This window comes from Protopterus annectens, chromosome 3.part0 (assembly GCF_019279795.1).
Source record: "Protopterus annectens isolate FY-2018-M chromosome 3.part0, PAN1.0, whole genome shotgun sequence".
NCBI lineage: Eukaryota > Metazoa > Chordata > Ceratodontiformes > Protopteridae > Protopterus > Protopterus annectens.
The window spans coordinates 1,410,589,744-1,410,604,288 of NC_056731.1; positions in this window are offsets into that span (position 1 = coordinate 1,410,589,744).

Genomic DNA, 14,545 nt, shown 5'->3' on the forward strand with positions numbered 1-14,545 from the left:
CACTCGAAGTAGCCAAAAACCTGGGACCAAATAGTAATAACTCCACGTTTAATCCTTGAATGGAAGCATAAAAAATAGCACACTGATATAACAAACAATCAGTTAAAACTCAATAAAATCAAGTCGGTCAAGCGCTTTCGTCATAAGACTTCATCAGAACCCTGGCACCACAGAAGTTTTATTATAAGTGTCAGACAGCACATAGTTGTTTACATGACAGATATTTGGGAAATGGGCAATGTAGTTTGACAAACAAAAAACATCAAGGTGTCGATCACAACTCACAAGATACTGTAACAGTATGTCATACACTACATAATTCAGATTAATTGTTGTAGAAAAGAATGATATATATGTGTGTCACAGTAAGGTATATTGAACAGTTATGTGTTGGGTGATAATGACAGATGTCAATCAGTGTTGTGCCACCATGCATTCCAGACTGTTAATCCCCAGATCATTGCATGTAAGTGCTAGATAAGTATACATCAGGAAGTTACGAAATAACACCAAACAGTGCAATGAACTCATTCAAAATGGCATTACCTTCTCTGATCCAGTTGACATCATAAATATATCAGCAAATAAATTCAGTGCTAGATTCACCCCAGAGGCATCTATGCCAAACCCAAATAGACCTAAGGATATAAATCCACTTTTCATCGCAAAAGAACACTTGTTAAAAGTGCTTTCCATAATAAAAAATGCATCTTCTATGAGGCCTGGTAGTATACCAGGTTGCCTGGTAACCCCACTTCTACAATTATTCATTCTGAGCTTATCCACTAGCTTTGTCTCTCAGGTTTGGCACACTGCATAAAACACTAAAAGAACATGTATTATATAACACAGTAAATAAAAGACAAAAAATATTTTGTATAGAGTGTACAAATATACAAGTATAACAGAAGTCCATACAATAAAATAAAATACAAGAATACAATTTAACTTTTGTTCAGCAAAAGAAGAGAGGAGAGCAGAGTAGATGTACTTCATAGAGGAGGGTGGAGAAATAGTATGTAGGTATAATGATAGGATGAGATAATAGAGAGGAAAAGTGAGAGCATAATGTTAATAATAATAATAATAATAATAATAATAATAATAATAATAATAATACAAATCATGATATCATTGTGTAGCAATAAGTTACAGTACAGGGAGAAGTGTTTAGGAATTTGAAGATTATACATAGCGTGGGACAGTGTCCACCGGTTGTTAGGAATGGTGGGAAAGAGATAGTGAGAAAGTAGAGTGCAAAGATAATATAAGCAGAGGAATGACTGTGTATTGTTTGTTGAAGCATAGGAGTGACATATATAAAGATTGATACAATGATGTTTTTTTTTTCCATAGGAGGGAAATAGAGCACTAATACTGTAGTTTGTTAAATATTGTTAGGCTAGTAGGTAGAATGTAGTGCTGAGTAAGTGATGACCACAGCCTTATGTTAAGGAAGTGTTGCATTAATTGAAGTTTAAAGGGGTTTTGTATTTTTAAATTGTCTGAGAGGCAGGGAGATTGTGTGCCAGATTTTTGAGAGATGGGAGAAGTACAATGACCCTTCTGAAGAATTATTAGATTTGATTACAGTCAGTAGCATGTTATCAGTAGAGTGCAGTGGACTACTAGACTGCTGAAGAATATTGCTTAAGCTAAGGCATTTTACAGGCTAATATATGTTTGTAGGTAATTACTAATTGTGAATGGGATAATAAATGCATCTAGCCAATGTAGCTGTTTCAAAGGTCTGCAGTAGTGGGACCTGTAATGGTGGTTAGTTGTAAAGCTGACTGCTTTGTTATTACATTGGTCCAGTGAGGAAATTAAAGTAGATTGTAGGGTAATGTGCATGGACTGCATAGAAAAGTGTTGGAACTAGGAAGGATGATGCAATAGTTGTAGCTTTAGCTGTCAGATATAGCTTAACCCTGTAAAGGGCATGAATTTCTGATAGGTATTCTTTACAGCTTGTTTTATGCGAATGTCAGATTTCAGATTTTCTTCAATGATGACCCCCAATAGTTTGGTATGGGTTACTAGCTAAATTTTAGTGTGACTAGAGAATGTAGATAAGTGATGTTTGTGAACAGATTGATGCTTGAGATGAATAAATCACCCTTGATTTTTTTGAGTTAAGCAGCAGTTATGAGTCAGCTAACCAAAACTCAATGCAAGTAAGTGATTCTTGGGTGACCTGTTGCAGTTTATCTATTTTTTTAGCTGAGCAGAAAAGGGTTGAATCAGTTTGCATACTGAAGAATGGAAGCAGGATTGGTTGCAGTGGGCAGGTCATTGATGAAAATGTTAAAAAGCAAGGTACCTTAAAGTGAGCTACTGCCACTGTTACAAAGAGAAAGGGAGAAATGCATTTTTTTTGCAATTTTAATGGCCAGCATTCTATTTGAGAGGTAGCTATTAAACCAAGACAGTGATGATAGTATTAATCCTTGAGAAGATAAGGAATACTGATGAAACTGAGTAACCTCTGGTTAAATTCAGTACCCCATCCCAATCCAGAGTTCAAAACAGCTAATGCAGAATTATTCACAGAAACACAGTCCAAACATGTACATGGCTGCCTACAGGCTGCTGAACCTTGCATAAGTAATCCCAAAATAGACCTCAAAAACAAACCACACTGGTGGAATCCTAAACTTAATAAGAAAAACTCATAAAATTCAGCTTTGTCAAACGGATCTATATTGTCACTTTATTCTGGTACCTCGGCTTGTCGCCTTCTTAGGAATGATTTGTGTAATACAAACTGATCCAATTTATACACAAAAAACAGTATTAATGTTAAGGCGCAGCAAGCAAAGAACAACGTCTTGGAGTGGAAAAAAAAAGAAATTAAATCAGGATATCAGGGACTTTGAGAATAATGTGGTGTATTCCTGACAAAGGAGAGGATGTCTTGGCAGGTCAAAGATAAGAGGAAGTGTCCCAGGACCCAGGGAAAGACACGACTCTTCAATTTCATCAGGTGATACTTATTCAAGTAAATTAAATGTGTCGTTTGAGGACATGCAAATAGGGGAAACTGTAAACCCTGAAAAAAAACTCTGTGAACCCAGTACAATCTCCCAGGCAAGGGCAACCACGCAACAAGAAGAAAGGCAGAGGGAGGTCAACAAAAAATAAGGAACTTTGTTGGCTCTGTATACTCTCGGGTATGTTTCCCTATACATGATGCAATGACTTTTTTAAACAGACTTTTGAACAGTTACACATTTTTAATCTATCCAATATGTGTCTGTCTGAGAATGTTAAAAATGCATTATTAAAAGGGGCAAAGTTCATCCCAACTAGAATACCGTGTTTGGCAGATTTAATACTGGATGCAAAACTTTTTTTGCCAGAAATTGTATTTAAAAGTATTTTTTTCAGGATAAAAATGGGTTTAACAATTTGAATAATGAGAACAGTGATGATACTTTATTGAATTTCAGTATATATGAAACTGATTCATTTTTGAGTTAATGGATGAAGGGGAAACTGATGATGAAGTGCAAATACATGATTCTGTTAATAATGAACAGTATGAAGATTTCCACTCTGGTTATGGCTGTTTATGTGTCCCTGTGTTCCCTCTTACCAGTAGTTTTATGCCACCAGAAATTTCTTTGGCCATTAATATGTTTGAAAGTATTCTGTGTAAAAGAGTTTAAGATGAATTTTATGCCTTTTTGAATTCAGGAAATAAATATAATTTGACAAACGATGAATGGACAGATTTATAAGAAGTACATTCACAGCTAAATTAATATGTTTTTAAAGAGTCTGACAAGGGTGTTAACTAGGTTGTTATGGACAGGGAACAGTATAATAAAATGGTAAATCAGTTGATTTGTGAAAGTGATAATTATGTTGATCTTGTTAACAACCCAGTTAAACAATTTAATTCAGAGTTATATGAACTGTTGGAAACAGGGGAAAAGTTTGGTTTCCTGGGAGGTAAAGATGTGAAAAGGTTGTTTGTTAAGGAACCTCAGGATCCAAAATGATATGCTATCCCTAAGATCCATAACAGTTTGTCCAATCCCCCAGGTAGGCCTATAATATCAGGACTAGGCTCTTACCTGGAAAATGCGGGGAGGTTTTTGGAATTTCATTTTAAGAAATACCTGTTGAAAGTTCCTTCCCACATTAAAAATACAGTAGAATTGTGTGAGAGCTTAAAAATGTCAGAATAGCTACTTTTGGGCCACTGTTGATGTTAGTGCTTTGTACACTAATATCAAGACTAGGTGAGGATTGGAAGCAATGGGCAGGATAATGGGGGAAGGACCTCAAAACTCTTATTTACTGTCCATATTGGAATTGTATCTCTCCCATAATTATTTTAGACAGGGGAAAAATAATTTTCCTATAAAAACAAGGAACAGCAATGGGGGCTTCACATGCCCCCACTTATGCTATTATTTATACAGGTGAATTTCAGAGGCAATTCATGTGTTGTAATGAGTACTTCTCAAACAATGTGGTGTATTATAAAAGGTTTATTGATGATCTGATTTTTCTATGTAGAGGTGAACAAAGAAGATTTCTCGAATTTAAGGAACACATCAACAATACTACTCATGGTATAAGATTCACATACTGTTTGAGTTCTGAAACTATGACATTTTTGCATGTAGAACTTTATGTATGTAGTGATCATAGGGTCCAGTGTAGACCCTATAGGAAACCTACTTATGTTAATAATTTTTTGCATGTATAGTATGCATCCTCCCCATTTGATTAGATCCTTACCTTACTGGGAATTTAGGAGAATTTACAAGAATACATCAGATGTGATGTTGAGGGATATGTATTTGAATGAGGTTCAGAATGGATTGGCCATACATGGTTATTCTGAACCCGTTCTGTTTGAAGCGAGGAATCAGGTTTTGAGAAATGATAAGAGATGTGACTGAAAATATTGTGGTGAATGCTGTGGAAATTATGGGAAGGATGTGAGATATAAAAATGGGGAGGATAAATTATTTTTTGTGACAAAATTATCCTTGTTTTCAGTAGTTTTGGAAAAAGATAGAGAATTTTGGTATATGGCATGTGATGATTCAACAGTAGGACATTTGTTTCCCAAACATATCACTTTTTCATATGGTAGATATAATAATCTGAAAGAGATGTTCAGTGGAGATGGGACAACAGTTAGACAAGATGATAGAGTGGGGACATATGCTTGTGGAAACTGTTCAGTATGTAACAGGGTCAAACATTTAAATGGATGGGAAATTAATGGTAGGAATTACAGAGCCATGGAACATTTTAGTTGTAACTTCGCAGAGGTTGTTTATATTATTGGATGTGGATGCCAAAATATTAGGTGGTATATTGGACAAACTAAGAGAAAGGTGAAGGTTAGAATAATGAAACATTTGGGGGATATTAGAAGGCAAAGTGTAAGCAGTCCAATAGCTAACCACTTTATTTCTGTGCATGGGGGAACAGTTTGATTTTTAGTGTATTGGCCTGGCCACCTTTGGATAGAGGGGGTAGTTTCAGAAAGGAACTCAATAGATTGGAATATAGGATGATTATTAATTACAAGACACTTCATCTTAGGGGAATGAACTTGGACAGTAGTTTGACTTTATAGGAATCTATTTTATGTTATTGGTAGGTTTTGTATAAGAAATATTTATTGGTCTGTGCATTAAAGAACAAAATAGAAGTTTTTCATAAATATTTTTATGATAGGATGTTATAAACATGTTAAAATATTGCTATTTAAATGTCAGTTGGTTTACTAATTGATAAATTGTTTAATTAATGGACGTGGCACGTTTTTGTGTATAAATTGGATCAGTCTGTATTACACAAATCATTCCTAAGAAGGAGACAAACTAAGGTACCAGAATAAAGTGACAATATAGATCTGTTTGGAGAAGTTGAATTTTATGAGTTTTTCTTATTTTGATTTTTGGTTGGTGTTTGTATTATGGAATCCTGAACTTAACAGGGTATATAACAAAATGAAAAAAAGTTATGGCCAAAGTCAGACAGAGCAATTCTTATAATGACAAAAGCTCAGTAATAAAACTAAACAGGAAATTAAGATGACTAATTCATTCCAGCAAGACCAATTACAAGATCAACCATAGCTTTTCAGGATAAAGACAACCACAAGGCCTTCTGCAGCTATGTCTGAAACCTCGAAGGTAACATAGCAGTGTGCTCAACTGGTAGAAAATGGTACCACATTTACTGAGTAGAGTGCCATATCGAATCTGCTGCCAGACAAATGCAGTTCAAACTTTACCCCCCAATTTCCCCTTCCACCCCTTGTGAAATTACTACCAACATACCCCCCCCCAACTATCAGCAGGGAACAGACCATAGCCTCAGTGGGGAAAGACAATATCCCAGGTTGCTTCCTAAATATCCTAAAATGTGATCTATCATGACCACTTGAGACACACTTAAACTACTGCCTCAAAACAGGCTACTTATAAAGCAAATGGAGGATGGCAACAGCTATTCCCCTTCACAAGGGTCGACTTACAGTCAAAACAGGAAACTACAAACCTGTTAGTCTGACTAGTATAATATCAAAAGCCATGGAATAAATTATCATGGAAATGATCAACAAAGACATTAGCAACTACAGACACTGGACCCACCCCAGTTTGATTTTGTCAAGGAATTAACCTGGTAGACTTCTTTGAGAAGGTAACAAAAGCAATGGAAGAAGGTAAAATGGTGCATACCACCTACCTAGACCAGGCTAAGGCATTCTACATAAAAACCCACTCAGGCATTGTGGATAAACTCACTGAACTAGGCAAAAATCCCTACACAACTCACAAGATTGCCAGCTGGCTCACAGATAGGACCCAAGAAGTCAGGACTGATGAGACTACCTCCGCCAAGAGACAGTTCACCAGTGGCATACCACAGATCTCCATGCTGAGCCCACTCCTGTTTGGCATCTACTTTTCAGAGGTTAGGACCTCTGTCTGTGTAATGTCAAGGACCTCTGTCTCAGTAAGTTTGCAGATGACTGCAAGACAGGAGCTATCATAAATTCCCCCAATGACCCTAACATCCTGCAAGAGGGTCTAACACAGACAAATGACTGATGCCAAAGCCACTAATTAAAACTCACTGCAAAGAAATGCATTATAGTGCATTTTGGGAAAACATCTACCAAGACAAATTATTCCATTTATAAGATACTAATATGAGCTGACCTGTTAGTTGGAGAACTGTAAACAGTAAATAGGCCACTGACCAACATGTAGCCAAGATAATAAGAAAATCATTCTATGTCACCTAATTTATAAGTAAGAGTATGGCATTCAGGTCCCAGGAAGTTATAGTATCACTCCACTCATCCCTTATCAGACCCATGAATGAGTTTAATGCCTCCATTCACTTGTACTTGACTAGGTATATGCAACAGTCGGAATGCCCACAGAGGTTCCTCACCAACAGAATCCAGGGTATTAACACACTGTCCTATAGAAATCACATACAAGGCATGTCTCTACACTCAGTCTCCTACTGGCTGTTGAGATATGATCTTTGCTTGATATATAAAGCATCCCTATACCCAACCCTGCTGGAGATTTTACACATCCCCAAAACAAGCAGCACCAGAAATACTAGGTTCAGGGATTTGAACTTTGCTTGTGATATAAATAGGACATGCTGGCAAGACAGATACTGTATGTGACTCAAACAATTCCCATGTTCTGGAATAGGTTCCCCATCCATGTGAAGCAGAGTCCATTCATATCCCTATTCGAATGTAATCTAGGCCATTGAATGGGAAATCACAAATTCATCCCGTCTGTCATCTATGTCTTTTGTAGACAGAGGCTGAAAGAAAACATTCCCTAACTATCATTGGATGGGTAATCATAAATTCATCTCTAGGCTGGCCCCCATGTCTCATATAGACTGAAGCTAACAGTAAACATTCCCTAACTAACATCCTTCACATAACTTTTTAGCAACCTCCTAACAAACATACCCCTCCTAATAAACATGCCCCCAATTAAGATGCATAGGTTACCAGGGAATGCAATTGGGTTAGGCTGCATGGCTAGACTTATAAAAGCTCTGGTAGTCATTAGCCTACCATATACCTATGAATATATGAACTTATAAAAGCAATCTATAGAACAAGGAATCTGTCAAGTTTGACCATCTGACTGCTGCATCAGCTTGTTGGAAACCAATTGCAACTGAGTAGTCGGAGAAAGAAATTCAAGAGTGAAACTTTCATATTGTTAAATGAGAGTAAGAGGTAAAAGATATATACTAAAGTCACTGTTGTGATGGTTTTAGCTTATGCTTGGATGTGTATTGTCAGTTATCAGTTCTAACTGCATGCTAGCTTGTGATTGCTGCAGAGATTTGTATTATATAATACTTAACCGCACAACATACACTGGTATAATCGGTCAGCAGAGATGTATAGTAACTGTAGACTGATCGTAATTTCACTTTGAAGCACATCAGTCAATACTCATGAACAGTTATATTAAAAATTAGCTTTCTCAGGCTGTGATATAAGGAAAGCAAGCGATATATTTTTAAAGGAATTGTTATGGATTTAGAAGTAGCATTTCTTAGTAGTATTTATTTTTATCATATAATAATTAAATTGAAGTACACATTGTGTAACAAATGAAACTTCTACTATACTTTATTGCAGTGCTCTAAGAAACCTCAGGCATATATTTTGTCAGTTTAAGAGCAGCAGTATTATTGTATTAACAACTGCTTCATTGACAGTAACTACATAATAGACTAGTGTTATTGCATTAATAAAAATGTTTCCTGTCACTATATTTGTTTTAATTCAGTGACATTAAAGGGTTCATATTATAAGCTCGAAGGTCCTGTTCATTGAATACGAAAAGAGTGACACATATTTACCGAACTGCAAATACACCGAACACCGTAAACAGCGAAATTTAAAATCATGAATCATCATACTCGGCCAACCCACTGCCAGCGACATACTACCTACCCAAACAAAATAAATAAACACATACATACACTATATCTACGCACTTATCTTAACCCGCACCCTAACCCTAAGATCTGTAACTATCGCACACTTACCCTACAGAGATATACCCAAACAAAATAAATAATCCACACACATACACTTAACAAAACCTTACTTCTAACCCTACATTAAACCTTGCATACATTACCTATCTATGCATTTACCTTAACCCGCACCCTAACCCTAAGGTCCATAACTATCGCACACTTACCTTACGGAGCTATACCGCAGACAGACTAACTATGACGAATCGACATTTCAAATTTCCCAGTTTTGAGCGTTCACTGTTTTCGTTGTTCGCGCAATACGTGTCGCTCTTTTTGTATTTGCTGAACAGGACCTTCGAGCTTCTAATATGAACCCACATTAAATATTGAACAACATATTTGAATCATATTGTATTCATACTGTAATTCACTAATGAGCACTGAACTGCAAAAATAATGCTGTATTTAAAGTAGTTTTACAAAATAATTAAGGTGCTTAAAAAGTGTAGTTTATTTAAATAGAACTTGATTCTCTTCAGTTATTGCAAATGCTCACACTATATTTAAACTCTTTTTTATGCTGTAGGCCTTTCCCAAATCAGGGGGAATCATTTCTTTAGTGCCAGGGGAGGCTGTGCCATTCACCTCCTCCAGTCCCATCATTAACCTTTTCTCTGCCTCCCAAAGCATCGTCTTTCATGCATACTTGTCACCCTTTACTTTGTTTTTTTTCATCTTGTTACTTATTCAGCCAGATCTTGATTCATTTTAACCAAGATAATCCCTTCTTGTTTTTACATAATCCCTTCTTGTCATACAATTTATTTCATAATTAGTTCTTCTGCTAAACCCATTCCTTTCAGGTTGGCTTTATAGCAATATATACATATTTTAACCGTTAAACCAACCAATTCTGTATAATTCATTTGCAATTTGTTTACTCTTTTCACAAGCATGGCTCAACTTATTCCCCAAACGTGTTTTACCAATTCAGTGACTAACGTCTTTATTCACAAACCCATTCACCAAATCACTTTATTTTCTTTATCAAGATTGCAGTAAGTGTCAGTTCAGCTCTATTTCACCCATTACTCCATTGACCTAGACCTACTTAAGCTGATTTTTAACAAAAGGCTATATCATTTGCCTTCTCTGTGGCATACTTCTGTTCATTCTCTGAGGATGTCATGGTTTCTGTCTCCCCCAGCAATTAATTATTCTACCAGTATCTGTACTGATTTTTACCTACATCCCAGGGAAGGCCATGTCATCTATCATAATCTCCCACTTAACCTTCCAGAACATTTGTATGTGGTTACCTCAGTGACAGAAGAGGTCATGGTCTACTGGCCTGGACAAATTGGTGGTAAAGGGTCTTTTAAAGCAGGAGTGAGGGTTTGCTTATTTTGCTTTATCAAAAAACAAAACAAAACAAACAAAAAAAAACTAATCAGAACTTCCAGGACTCATGTGTTTTTATGCTACACAGAAAACCAATGTCTTTTGTAACAAAGGGTAATAACTTTGGAGATATGGCAGCAAGTTAAGTTGCATTGTCTTATCCTGTCCAGACTATATTTTTTGCAGCAAATGAATGAAACTAGCAACACTTTTTCTTTACAGGAGTTATTATCTTTTCAATGTCAGAGGACTCTGAAAGAATGAGGTGGATAAGCAATGGTTGTAGAGGATATCCTAATCTTGTCTTGCACCACTTGGGTGGACGACTAGTAGCTCTGCACAATTTCTTAAATCAGTTGGCAAAAACTTATCATTTACCTTTTCATTCGGGCAAAAATGCAATAATAAAAAAGGTTTCCATTGATTGGTATAGCACTCATCTATAAAAATTTGCTTCACATTTTGTGAATACTTGTGTAATTTGTTTAGAACATAATGGTTTAAATGAGTACCTAGATCTATTCACTCATTGAAAAAGCCTTGGGGAACATTTGATTATCTGTAGTGGTATTTTATTGATCTTCCTCAAGTGCAGAAATTTAGATATGCATTAGTCATTGTTGACATTTTTTTTTTCTGGATGGGTAGAGGCATGTCATTGTGTGAAAAATGACGCTAGAATAGTAGCTAAGAAACTCCTCTCTGAGTTGATTCTGAGGTTTAGTGTTCCTTGTATTCAGTCATATTCTATTGTCCCTCACAGACAACAAGCCTCAGGGATAGTCTAAAGAGCTAACAAGACTATTTAAACAAGACTAATTAAAAGTTGTGAGTAAACTGGTGTCAAGTGGCCAGACACTTTGCCTTTAGTTTTATTTAGTATGAGAAGTGCAGTTATTGCAACTGACAGTATGTTCCCTCCCAAGATGTTGATGAGTCTATATTCTTGTATTGCAAATATCTTGGCTCTATTTTGCAGAATTATCATAAAGTCATTCAGCATTCAGTCCATCAATCAACAGACAACATAGTCATGACCTGCAGACATTTTGTTTACATTAAAGTACACTCCCAAGGAAATTCACTTAGCCCCAAATGGAAGATATCATATTTGGTTTTGCTCACAACTGCTACCGACATTCATTGTGAGGGACACCCCACCTGGGTCCATGAGTCAAAACCTTCCCTTATGATAAGTACAGTCAAGATTCCATTGACGTCATTCCATGTGAACAAACAGAACCAGATGAAAAAAAAAAAAAAACAAGGACATTATCAGAGCTTACAGAAATGGTAGCCAGTGCCATTTTGCCATCCAGACCAAATCTAGAACTACCTATAAGCTGTTTGCCATCCAACTTAACTCCACATCTGCCATCCAGCTTAAACTAGGAAATACATTCAGTTAAGTTACCCCTTTGCCATATCAAGAACTGAACTCTGCCACTTCATCCTGGTTTGAAGTAAATTCCAGCAATTATTCTACAACATCGACAGTGTTTTTTCTTGCATCTGAATTAAAAAGTGTAGATTCCTTGCGCCTTTTGGATACTGATTTAGACATTGCTTTATCCAAACAAAATTAATTCAAAATTTCATCTGCCACTAGTCCTTTTGGTTGGACATTGTTTGGTGATCTATTTAGTATGAACTGTGAACAAACACTTAAACATCATTGTTTGCACTTTCTTCAAAACCTTCTGCAATCCTGACATTCTTGTTTTTCTTAGGGACCTATCATAAGAACAGCTACTGTAATTTTCATTTATCATTTTATTTTGCTTCATTTTGCTTTCCAAAACTGTAAATGCACCAGCATTTGCAAGCATTGGAACTGTAAGTATTGAATCATGTCTTGATAGACATAAACACATTGCTAAAAACAGAGAGAGGTGGTGGTCAGAACTGAACTAAATGCCCTTAATGGCATCTTACATTTAATATTATTTTCTGGTGCCTTGTAATCTTATGCACAGATTCTTAATGTTAGCAATTGCTGGATTTGTACCCATATTCATACTGTACACAATGTGGATATACCATTGATTCCTATACCAGTGAATGATTCAGAGCTTCATACTACATTTCATCTTATTTTTCTTTCTAAAAATCAAAAGAATAAACATACTTCCACCCCTTTACAGAAATGCCGCTTCAACTTCAATGACTGTTAAAGAACATATTTGCTATCATAAAAATAGGATACTTCTTGTCGGAAATAGTGCTTGCAATTGCACCTTGAAGATTATGATGTGGCTGGAGGGCAGAGCATGGCAGCATTACATATATATTACTACATTTGTGAAAATGAAGCTTAACCCTGGTTTCCTCCAGACTGGGATGGTCATTGTTATATTGATCATGTTATTCCAGCTATATGACATATAGCAGTTTTACCTGAAAGAATGATTTCTAATGGCCATCACAGGAGAGACACTAAAGATATTCCAAACCTAGTTGGAAATATAGATGTTTCTTGGGTTTATCATAATAATGTACAAAATACTGCATTCAAAAGGCTTGTTCACATAGATCTTGGCGATGGGTTCATTTCTGGAGCAGGAATTATACCTGCTTATGTGGTGGTGAAATCAGTATGTGAGCTTGGAAAGTTATGTGAGCTCACAGAAATTTTGAATAATTCATCCTCTGAGACCATTAATTTGATAACTTAAGAATTGACTGTAATATTCAGTGTGGTGCTACAAAAATGCATGGCACTCGATTTCACCCTCGCTTCTATAGGGGATACATGCAGTTTTTTTCAATATGGAGTGCTGTTTGTTTATTCCTGATAATACTGATACCATAAACAGTAACAGAGAAATTATTTAAAAAATTGCTTAACTTTCACATTCTAAAAAAGCTGATCATTAACAATGGGTGTGGTTAACTAATCTTTCACTGGAGGAGGAGTTATTTTAAAATTTGTCATGCTTATAGTTATTATAATCTTATCGGTAGGCCTAATTCTCTTCATGGTAAAATCTTGCATTTTAAAGTTATAATCTAGAAAGAATTTTACACTACAAATGTATAAAACTGAATCAATATCACTGACTACAATTGATAAGAATCACAGGACACTAAGTGATGAAAATAAAGTACTGCAAACAATTTAGTAAGATATATGATTTTATATACAAGGGATCAAGGAATGTAAAATTAAATATAGAGACAGAATATGTATAACTGGAGAATATTCACAATATTCAGATTGTATTTTCATTCTATCAAGATGTAGGCATTTTTTTTGCTAATAAAACATTTGAAATGACTGCATAAAAAATGTTCATGCCAGTGGCAGAAGAAAATTGCATGTGAAGAGTCTGATAGTAAGTGAAAAAAAATGTCCATCTGAAGGTCTGGAACCATTGTCCAGTCATAAAGAATTATTATGATGTGAGTGGTGCTTTACTGTATCAGATGAGGGAATATGAAGGGTGAAGCATTCAGAGAAGGAAAAATGTTAGAGCCGGTACTTCATTCTAATATGCTTTCATTAACAAGATGAAGTCCTAAGTGTTTTTCAGTACGTATCTGATGATTTTCTGCCTGTCAAATATCAGACACTCCCAGCATGGCAGAAATACAGAGTTCTGCTCTTTACACAAAGTTTTATTATAGAATTTGGAACTCATGTCAGACATGGACAATCATAAACAAGGAGACAGACAATCATAGTTAGCAAAGCTAATGGTGTAATGTCCTTTTTAATTGGTCAGTGGTTGTTCTAAGATTATCACAATAATGTTGCTTTTAATATGAAAATGTATAAATAATGTATGATTCTATGGTTTGAGGATACAGAAACTTTGATTTCCTAGTCTCCCACGTATGTATTTCTCCTTGTAATAAAATAGGTTATTTTCTGCTGAACTGTGTCCTGTGATAGTTATTTGTACCATAACAGATATGTGGGTTGGATAAAGGAGGATGTAAACCTGAAATGACCATTTTCTTCTGCCTGTAAATGAACAGGTTGCCTACTATAAAAACAATATTTCTAAATAATCAGTATGGAAAATGTTTTTCAGTTCAATAACCAATTCACACAATGTTATGGTTAGAAGGAATGTTAATTAAACCTTTGTTAAGTAGAGAAACAATATTTTTGTCATAA